The sequence below is a fragment of the Bubalus kerabau genome, chromosome 1 (genome assembly GCF_029407905.1).
Source record: "Bubalus kerabau isolate K-KA32 ecotype Philippines breed swamp buffalo chromosome 1, PCC_UOA_SB_1v2, whole genome shotgun sequence".
NCBI lineage: Eukaryota > Metazoa > Chordata > Mammalia > Artiodactyla > Bovidae > Bubalus > Bubalus kerabau.
The window spans coordinates 90446729-90458009 of record NC_073624.1 but is presented as its reverse complement, the minus strand read 5'-3'; the positions used below and the strand labels follow the sequence as shown (position 1 = coordinate 90458009).

Sequence of the window (11281 nt, the reverse complement as noted above, 5' to 3'; positions counted from 1 at the left end):
GGGCAAAGTGAAGTAGGCAAGAAAGACTTTATTTAAGACTACTGCAACAGGGAGATTGAATTCAACTCTGCTGAAACAAGCGGCTGGAGAGTTTTTAAGAGCTGCAGTAGGGAGATATTTAGGCGACCTGTGGGTGGTAATTGCTCTTACCCAGAGGAAAAGTAAGCTTGCATGCTGTAGTTTATAATCTGGGGCAAGACACCCATTAAAGTTAGATCCCTACCCTCCCACAGAGACTAGGAAATAGGGGTGCTATCTTCCTTGAGGATTATATTTCAAAGGGATGGCTCCTGGGCCCTTGAGTAAGACATTCCCTTGGTCTAAAAACTGGAAAGTGGTTTTTAGGTAGGTTTCTGTACATTTCAAAGGGGCAGAGAAAGAATTTGCAATTCCAAGTTTCTAAAGTGAATGCTCTAACAAAAGAGATTAGGGGCAACAGTCAAGAAGAAACTTGCCTTAAGTGTAGTCCAGAGAAAGGGGAAGGTTAAAAGGTCTTCCTGGTCACCATTATTCTTCCCTCAGAATCTCAGTTCCTTCTCCAATTTGAAAATTTCTGTTTCAAAAAGCCTTAAAAGTTTGTTAAAAGGTGGGGTGGGAGAAAAGAGAAGAGAAAAATAAGGGGAAAGAAGAGGAAAGTGTGCTTTTTTAAAAGTCTTCTGAGAAATAATTTAATATTTTCCCAGCACTATTGCATGCTGACATAAACAAGACACAGTTCCAGCTTTTAAGCTCTAAGTCTATTAGGGCTGCTAAGAACCTACTCAATGGACATGAGTTTGGCTGAACTCCGGGAGCTGGTGATGGACAGGGAGGCCGGGCGTGCTGCGGTTCATGGGGTCGCAAAGAGACACGACTGAGCAACTGAACTGAACTGAAGAACCAGTAATGGTAATACAAAGGGCAAACTTATGTAACAGGCCTATACAAAGTAGAAGACTATATATGAGAAGACAGATAACAGCACTCACATTTATTAAGTACTTAGGTTCTAATAGCTTCTTTCAATCTTCACAAAATCCTTTAGGCTCTAGTACTGCCTCCATTTTGAGTTGCAAAACTGAGGCTCAAAGAGGCTGATTTGTTCAAAATTCCATCACATTTCAAATGTCATAGATGTAATTCTACATTGGGCAACAGTTCCAGAGCCTGAACTCCTTAAGAGGTAATCGAATTCTTTCCTGAAGAATGGGGCAGCCTTTATACTGAGAAGGTGATATTAGAACTAAGCCTTAAAGAATAATCAGTAAATTAAAGGTAGAAAATAGGGTGGGGTTGACAGAGGTTGACAGGGACTAGTAATTCCAGACTAGAGGAACTGTCTGATCATAGACATGGTGTGTTAAACGTGCGTGGTGACGGGCGAGTATGGCCAGGAATACTGGGATTTGGCTGAGTGACCTAGAACTGTCTTCTCAAAGCCATTTAAGGTCTTGGGCTCCCAGGAGACCCGGGCGCCGGATAGGAATCGATGCATTGGTGTAGGAGGTTAACAGAGACTGGCCCAGGGGCAGAAAAATGTGGGGAAGGAAACCCAAGAATTCTACCCAGAGTCCCGGCTCAGCCCGCCCTCCGTTGTAGCCCGGCCCTGGGCTCTTTTCATCGAAAGCTGGCCCGTGCTTCCCAGCCTGGTTAGCCGCCGCACCACTAAACTACCCAGAAGGCCTCGGGGTTCTGACCAGATAGCAGTCGCCAGAAGATGTGGGCGTGGTCCGAGCTAAGAACCTACGCCAATCAGCCTTCCCCAGCCTCTCGAAGCTCCGCTAAAACAACCAATGAGCGCCTTCTCCTTGGCCGCCCATTCCCCGCATGAGAGCTGGAACCTGATCACTCTGGGAGACACCAGCTGTTCTGTGAGACTCCGCAGGCGCCCGCTCCTGCTAGGGCCTGCGGGCCTCTGGCTTAGGATACCTTCCCAGCCCCGGGCAATTTTTTGTTGTTGTTTTAGGTGTTTTTTGTTTGTTTGTTTGTTTTTAATATAAATTTATTTATTTTAATTGAAGGCTAATTACTTTACAATATTGTATTGGTTTTGCCATACATCAACATGAATCGGCCACGGGTGTACACGTGTTCCCCATCCTGAACCCCCCTGCCCACCTCCCTCTCCGTACCATCCCTCTGGGTCATCCCAGTGCACCAGCCGCAAGCATCCTGTATCCTGCATCGAACCTGAACTGGCGATTCGCTTCATATATGATATTATACATGTTTCAATGCCATTCTCCCAAATCATCCAATTGTTGAAATACCGCTCCAGTTTGACGGAGGATGGGATGGGGGCGGAGCAAGGCTGAAGGCAGGCGTGAGCGTAGATCTTTGCGTATCACGTGGAATCACCCTAGCTCCCATCCTTGTCATGGATCTGTAATCTCGTCCTTTCCAAGCGATATCCCCCGTTTTAGTGAGTTGCATAATTGTTGGATTCCTCTTTCCTCTTTTGGACAACATTAGTGTTCTCTGAATTTCTTTACCTCCCTTTCCAGTTACTGACTCCAGGAAACCTTCCTTGATCCTTTCCCTCTTCTGGGTTCAATCGGGTCGCAGAGTCGGACGAGACTGAGCAACTAAGCACAGAACAGCAAGTTCCCTTCATAACCTGTGCGTTTTCCTAACACTGTATACTGTTACTTCGCTTTTCTGCCTTCCTCACTAATCTGAGATTCATTTTTGAGTCCTTAGCACATTGCCTGACTATAGGTGGTGCTATAGCTCTGTTTCCTCGGTGAAATCTTATGCAGAATCCTGATGCAATAACCATACTAAAGCAAAGCTGTTCTGATGAGAGTGTCCAGAGCCCTGGACCTTCAAGAAAGCCCCTGAGGGACAATAATCAATGACTTCAGCTGAAGTAATCAGTTTAATATATATGGCTTACCCAAGACATGAAAACTAAACGTATCTAGAACCTCTAGGAACACCCTTTAAAAAATCTCATTTTTGAATTTCGAATCTGATTACACGTGTTTATTTTTATTTTCCAGTCCAAAGACCTAGAGAGTTGTTTCTCTCTTTAGTATAATCCCTCACTCTTCACTTAGCTCTCAGCTTCACAGGCTAAGCTGTATGGACCACATCAACAGATTCCCTTACCTCTGACTTTCTACTGGGTTCAGCCAGTGAGTAGCATAGGCAGAGTATCAGAGGGAAGTAGGAGTGTGAGGTTGAGGCATTTAATCCTTAGGACCTCGGTTTCCCTATGATGGTTGTGGACTCACTTGAGTCCCCTTGCTAAAATCTCACTCCCACCTTGTGGCCCCCTCTACTTAGTTCTCTGTTTTTGTTTTTTTCATTGATTGATGATTCGTTTACAATATTGGTTTGAACCACCATCTCCCGTTACCTCTTAAGGCTGAGCCCCTCTAATGTTAGATTTCAGGAACTGCCCACCTCCCTTGTGATTTCCCTATACCATGCCCACACCTTTGCAAATAAATATTTATTAAACTTATTCAAATTATTGTGATTTGGATGTGCCATCTGTTTCCTGGACCTTTCTCTTTTACTGAGGTAGTGGAAACAGTTATCTCAGATGCAAACGTTTGAAGGCTGTATGATGTATTAGAAAAATCATGGGCTTTGAAGTTGAAGAACACTGAGTCTCATGTCATTCATTCATTTGGCAGACGTTGCTCAGTCCTGTTAGTTGTGGTAGAGATCTTAGAAACACAGACCATTCCCCAAGAACCCTCTTCTTCTCCCACAGTGGTGGGTGCTGGCAACCACTTTAGTTAAGTATCATGGGACACCACCCCTCCCCCATCATCACCACAATCAGTATGATCAAGCTGGATCAACTACGTCCTCTTTCCTGGGATTTTGGTATGTAGTAAGTACAGTCCATTGCTAGCCTGGAACAAGCAGACACTCAAGCTATGGAGTAGTTGTCTTCTGCCATGTACCTGAAGAAACAAAAAAAAATTGGCAGGGAGAATAGGTGAAAGTCATCAGACAGAGGGAAGTAGAGGTAAAATAACGTGTCTCCAGACAACAAACCTAAGATAATGACTGCCCAGGATTTGGTCAGCTTTGGAGATCTGCCTACATTCTTGTTCTTGAGTTTGTGAGATGACCATGCATCCTTATATAAGCTCCATTTTTTCCCTCAAAGCTATTACAGATGAGTTTCTATTTCTCACAACAAAAAGTCTTGACTAAGACAGTCTCTAGCTCAATGTGGTTATAAAGACTGAGTGATAAATGAGATAAGGTATTTCAGATATCTAAATCAGAACCTCCAAAACATTACTTTATCCCTTCCAACTGTAAATGACACCCGTGTGTCTGAGAATCAGACTTACATATTTTTTAGACTTCTTATTCAGAATGAAAAGCCCATATCACTGTCAGTATTTTTGCAAGATGTTCATCATTCCAGCTTTTCCTCTTTCAAATGCTATTTTGTTCATGTTCTAGGTGCTAATATATTTATGTTTGTGTTTTCATATGTTTTGTTTTAAAAATTTTGTTCCTAGGAGGATTGAGTTAATTACATTCCTCTGTTCCTGACAAGCTATCATTGGTCCCTGCAAGGAAAGGCCCTCTTGATGTATGTCTTTAATAATTTTTATTTTGTCTTTATACCCTTTATCTCCACTCCCCTCGCCTCACTGCTGCAACAGTAGACAATTTTCTAATATGCTTAAAATGTATATATTTTGGTTTAAATGTGTTCTCAAAAGCTATTTTTTATTTTGTAGGCATGAGAACATAAATTTGAAATGCTAGAGAAAGGTAGAGACCCTCAATCTAACAAAGGGAATCCACAGAAACAAACAAAAAAACCTGTAGTTCATATCATACTTAAGATGAAATCTTGAATACTTTTTTCTTCATATAAGGAATAAAACAACTATTTCCATTCTTAGTATTTTAATCAGTATTAAGGCCTAAAGAGTGAAGAGGAAGAATTAAAACTGTCTTTACTAACAAATGGCATGACGGTACACACATAAAACCCATCCATGTTATGAAAATCCATCCATAACAAAGGCAGAACTGCTAAGCAGTATGGAAAAGGGTTTTTGAATTAAGGATACCCAAACAACTTGGCTTCCCCAATGGCTCAGTGGTAAAGAATCTGCCTGCCAATGCAGGAGATGTGGGTTCAGTCCCTGGGTCAGGAAGATCCCCTGGAGTAGGATATAGCAACCTACTCCAGTATTCTTGCTTGCAGAATTCTATGGAAAGAGACGCCTTTTGAGCTACAGTCCATGGGATCACAAAGAATGAGACATGACTGAGCAATTGAGCACACCCGTACATAGACAACTACTTTTCATATAGAAAACAAGTGACACCAACATTTGCCTCCTACTTGATATATGCAGAATACAAAAACAACTTCCATATTAGGTCTAATTGGTAAAACAATAAAGCTTTAGAAGATAAAATAGAGAAATACTTACATGATGCCAGGGTTGGGAAATGTTCCTTAAGACAAAAGTACTAACAAAAAAAGGGGGAATCTTACATATGACTATATTAAAATTAAGAAATTCTGTTTACCATGTCCCAAAGAAAGACACAGAATTTTGTGAGTTGTGCATAGTAGCTTGTCAGTTGTTATACTTCTCTACCATTTATTAAATATTAGTAACAGTGCTGATGCCCCAGACCAGAACTTTAGCTAGAACCTTCACAAGGACTTCATGACATGTGTAAAGACAAGTTTTGTCATCCTTTCTGTACAACAATGCTTGTTCTCAAAAAAATTAATGTCACCCTTTATGGAGTTAATCATCTTAATTCAGGACAGCTATTTCCCTTTTTAAAAACTATACCCAGCTTCAAAATTTGTTAGATTGCACAATATGGTATTTTGTATTTTGATCAGTTAACAATTGGATAAGGATGGGTTTTTTCTTTAACACTATACCTACAGATGGTGCAATATATTTGATATTACTCTTTCAGACTTAGTGACAAGTGAGTTAAAGACTTTAGGACTTCATTTGTGGTTAAAGAACAAAGGATCCAGTGTTATTCCTGTACAGAGGTCTATTTATCACCCCAGAAAAAAAAATTTCCCTCAAGAATGAACCAAGAGCCTGAGAAAAGGTCAGGATATGTCTCTTCATCTTGATTCAAAGTCAGAGGGAGGTAGATGTAAAGCTATTTCTATACTACCTAGATTGGAAGCTGTTCATTTTCTTCATTTCATGTATCAATTTCAAAATAACAATCCTTCCCTAAAGATACTCCTAGAAGAGGTTGACCCCGTTTCTCACCTTGCTCTGTAGATGACAGTTTCCTGATCTCCTGGCAGGGCGGCCTTTGTTTGCCTTACCCTCTGCTCTGGTTTCTCCTCATGTTGCACTAATATCCCAAACACAAGCGGTTGCTAATAAGGGGCTTCTTTCAGCACCCCAGTGGACTGTCCCTTGGCACATGATATCAAAGATTGCTTGAGGAGAAAGTGAAAATAGAGGCTTAAACGTGGCACACTATCACATTATCAGCCCTGTAGTCCCTGGCCAAGTTTGATGAAATGCTGCCTCTATAGCTTCAACCCTGTGCAATTGCTAAACCCATCCGAGCAAGGCAGGGGAGGAAATTAGAGCCTTCCCATTGCCAGCAGAGGTATTCAAAATTAGTCTTATTGACATGGCCCACCCTTTCCTGTGCTGTGCTGCTTATAAGGTCTTGCTTGGATTCTTAGACTAACAAACCAACTGTTTAAAAAAAGAGTATACAAGACAAGTAGGACATTTTGAACATGACTAGATAATCGATTTCATTTAGGAACTGTTCTGAATTAAACATTTTTCCAAAGAAAACTTCATTTCCTGGCATCTCACGTTGGACTGAATCTTCCTTAATCCCTCAGGTTGACAGTGATAGGTTATAGGTAGGTTCTACCTCTGGGGAATGGGGATTCTTTGTCTGACATAGTTAAGAAACAGAAATATCATGACCTCTAGTTCTTACAAACAGCAGTCTTGGGTGGGGAAAAAAATGTTCTGCCTGGCAAATCTGAAACTAGCCCAGAATTTCCAGGGCGCTTTGCCAATGGACATGTTTCCCTGAGGATCCTAAGACCGCTCTGATCTGCTTAGACTCCTGAGACCTGATCAGATAAAGACAGATTTAAAAATGGATTCTTCATCTGTTATAGTAAGTTTCCTATAGTAGCCAGAGAGAAGCAGTCTCTACTTCCATGATGTGAGCCTGCTGGATCTCTTGCTACATTGGTGTGTGCGTGTGTGTGTGTGTGTGTGTGTGTGATGATAGAGTGAGAAAGATAGCATGGAGAGTACAGTAGAATCAGAGGGAATAGAGCTCACAGTATACATGAGCGGCTGGCTTACAGCAGAACTCACAGCACCTTCACTCTGGGCCTGACAGCAGCACAGCCAATGTCCTCGCTTGTATATGCCAAAGCCCATGGAAAAGGTCAGTGAACGTATACTTCCCCTATGCTGAAAGCTGACTCTGCCTCTGTTGGCATCCATCAGAGATGAACACTCACTATCTCTCTCAGAAACCACTTGTGTTCAGATCACACAGCATTCAGCACAGAGTGGCCATATACAAGCTGTCACAGGTTTTTTTTTATTTTAAAAAGCCAAATGTCACAGATCTTGACTCAGTCAACCCCTTGCTCTGTTTCTTCCTCTCTAGATGACTAGCTATGCATCTAATTTCCCAACTATCTCCAGTTAGTTGCTTCTTCTGTATCTCTCCTCCGTGTTTCTATCAGGCTCTCTGAGTCTGCCCACCTGCCCTTCTTACTCTGGCTGAAGGGCAGATGGCTTGGATGAGACGGCTAGTCTGGTTTTGAAGTGACCTAAGGCAGAAAGAGCCCAAAACCAGACCAATTCTTCTGAGTCACCTGGTTGAATTGAGAGGGTTCCAGACTCCTAGATTAGCGGGTTGATTCTGTACCACCCAAGGACATGTGCCATTTTGCTTATGTGGGTCTCTCAGTCTGTCTCCTATTTGGCTTTTCCTCTTTCTGGGAGTTTTTCTTTCTCTTTCTCTGGCTCTCTGTCTACCCTCACCATGGCCTTCATCTCCCTCTCTCTCTATCCCCACCTTTAATAATTTTTCCATTCTCTTTCAGCATGAATAGCAGAAAGGGCACTGTCCCAGGACCAGAAAGTTTCTTTTGGTTTTCATACACTATTGATAAATGGCCCTGATCCACAGGGGTTTTGAGGATACTAAATGGCCACAATTAGAGTCTTACCTCTCTACCTTTCTAGATACTTGACAAGTCAGGTCACTTCCTCTTTCCCAAGGTTCCATTTCCGTTTTAAAGTCTTCTTAGTGGCACCTTTTTGCATGAAGTTCCTCACAGATTGTTGTGAGGCATATGTGAGAGAATCTAAACCATGGAGAGTCACAGAAGTGGAAGGGATGGTCCCAGTTATGTTTTCACAATCTAGTCTTACTTTATTTCTAATTTTCACTTTATTTCCCAATTTGACTTTATCTTCCATTTTCTTCCCATCGACCTTTTTTCCTTTTATCTTCCTCATGATGTATTTCTCTTCCTCCTTTCCCAGTTGTGCTTTTCTCTCACTTCATTTTCCTGTGAATAGTTTTCCTGTTTATCTGTGCATTTTTCTTTCCTGTTCCTTTGAGAAAAGATGGCTGAGGAAGTCTCAAAGACATTTGTGAATCTATTACAAAGCAAGCAAATAACATGAAAATTCAGTTTTTCCCATTTTCTCTGAGGAATACAAAATAAATAAATTTAAAAGGAGGTAGGGCAAGGAGTTGAGATGAGACAGGAGTTTAATCTGATATACAAAAGAAATCCAGATCCAGAAGAGTGATTTTTTAAAAACCACCAGTTTCTACCCAGGAATTTTCCATGGCAGTGAAACACTGGATCAAAGCTTTAAAAGATCTCTTCCAACATATGGAGTGCAAAGAAGAAAAGAAGGGAGAAAAGAAGTAAAGGAGAAGGTAATGAATGTGTACTAAACAACTACTGTTGGTCAGTCACATTGAATATAGGTTTTTCCTTATCAATTAATATTTATACCAGTCAACAAAATGTTATTAGCAAGTTTATCTACTTCCAAACCCTAAGCTCTTTCTATACATCTGCCATATATATGTACATTTCACATGTAGATGTTAGTTTTCAAAATAGTATCACCTCTAAATATTAATACAATGTATGTCATTGACCTGATAATGCTTTAGTTCTTTCCAAGACTTTCATATGGTCTGTCTTCTCTCCCTATCTTTGTATTTCTGATTCTTTTTACAATCCATACAGTTTTTCTAGACAACATAAATGGCACTGTAGTTCACATTAACTGTAGCCCTAAGACTCCCAAAACAAGCCTATCTACTGCTCAATTTTGACCTCATCAATCAAAAAGTACCTGTGTATAATTTCCAACAATCTCATCTTGTACAAATAGCCAGGCCTTTAATATTCAAGGACTAATCATTCTAAAGGGTTTCCCTGATGGCTCAGGCAGTAAAGAATCCACCTGCAGTGCAGGAGACCTGAGTTCTATACCTTGGGTGGGAGGATCCCCTGGAGAAGGGAATGGCAACCCACTCCAGTATTCTTGCCTGGAGAATTCCATGGACAGAGGAGCCTGGCGGGCTACAGTCCACGGAGTCACTAAGAGTTGGACCCAAGTGAGTGACTAAGCACACTCACAGATCATTCTAAAAGTAAATTAACTGGTCACCTTTTCACTTTGTTTTCCCTCTGCTTTTTAGAGTATTGGAAGTGAAATGTTTTTTCAGGGGTGAACTTTTCCCCAAATTATTTAAAATCTCTTCTAGGGGTGGTTATTTTCAGAAGGTTTTTATTTGGTTTTTGCTCTATAGCTTAGATTGTGTCTCTGGGGAGAAGGCAATGAACAACTATCAAGTGGAAACAAAGTGGAAATGAAATCCATCTAAAAGTAAGAAAGTAGATTGAAAGAAAGATCTAAAATCACAGCTCACTTGTGGGTGCCAGAGAAGTTTCCTTGTGAATACAACCTGTGCTTTTGTCTTGTCCGTAGCAGTAAAGATCTGTCATACCAAGTGAGGGCCCTCACAATGTCAGACCGACATGCGACATGAAGTACAATTCTTCATGTTTCAGAAATATGGAGATTTTGCAATAGATCTAACTATAACAGAATAGAATCTAGAAGAGTCAGAGTAAGGGGGAAAGGTCACATTTACCTTGAAAAATGTCTACTACATGGTAAAGAAAGGATTGAACATAAGTCTTATTTTTTGCTAAGGCTATGACAATATAAATTGCTCTATAATAGATGAAGGTTAGACTTAGCCAGGTATTTGATAACAATATTTCTTTTAATTCCCATAAAAATCACAAAAGCTATTTAGATATTAATTCCACCATAGCCTAAAGGGAGTGAACTAAGTATCCTAAAACTAATCCTCCTGTGAGCCTAATGATTAATTTTCACAATGACAGATTCACCTAAAATTCACATTTAACAAATGTGTATGTGTATCGATAGTTGGATGATTTCAACTCTTTAAGAGTTTTCTATTTTTGCATCTGCTTAGGGGTCTGTCTTTATTTCTCTTAATTTTAACGTCCAAGGAAATCATCTCAGAATATGACTGTCTGAAATGTATATGTCTAAGAATTATTAAATTTGATGGACTTTGGTTAATAATACCATGAGTTTAACCCTTCTAAATCTTTTTCAGTCCTTCGAGATGTATATTTTTAGCCACTTCAACATTCTTTTAGCCAAAGCCATTTCTATTTTATTTTCTTAATTCCAATAGAATGCAAGCATCGTGAGGACAGTCTTTGTTGTTCAGCTGCTCAGTTGTCTCTGACTCTGCGACCACATGGACTGCAGTAAACCGGGCTTCTCTGTCCTTCCCTATCTCCCAGAGTTTGCTCAAACTCATGTGCACTGAGTCAGTGATGCCACCCAACCATCTCATCCTCTGTCACCCACTTCTCCTCCTGCCCTCAGTCTTCCCCAGCATCAGGGTCTTGATCAATTGCTCTTTCCCAAGTGTCTAAAACAGGGCCTGGTTCATAATAAGTTCTTTATGAATATTTGTTGAGTGAATGAATAAATTATGTATTTATTAAGTTGATCTATTTCTTTTTAATATACCTAATATGTTTTAATTACATATACATATAGCTTTATTAAACAAACTAATTATATACAATATTTACTCAGTTTAACAAGGGTTTTTTAAACACAAAGAGTAAGATGTCATGAGTAAGTGAGAGTGTGTTTATCTTTGGTGCATTTTATAAATCATATCAAAATAATATTATTACACATACTATTACTTTATACCATAAAAATGTATATAT

The 11281-nt window shown here is 40.3% G+C and overlaps 1 protein-coding gene across 5 annotated transcripts in view; it reads left to right on the top strand.

The window, feature by feature from the left end:
* Positions 1–11281, top strand: part of LOC129652967 (olfactory receptor 10AD1-like) — a 90873-nt gene that overhangs the window by 42454 nt on the left and 37138 nt on the right. The window contains exons 2-3 of one of the 5 annotated variants that reach the window (XM_055582149.1): positions 8810–8913; positions 9802–9878. The exons of 1 other annotated variant lie outside the window; for it this stretch is intronic. The gene's annotated coding sequence lies outside the window, so the exon portion shown is untranslated. Of the gene's footprint in view, positions 1–4472; positions 4547–8798; positions 8914–9801; positions 9879–11281 lie in introns of all 5 variants that reach the window. 3 more of the 5 variants (XM_055582160.1, XM_055582167.1, XM_055582138.1) reach the window with 3 other exon arrangements.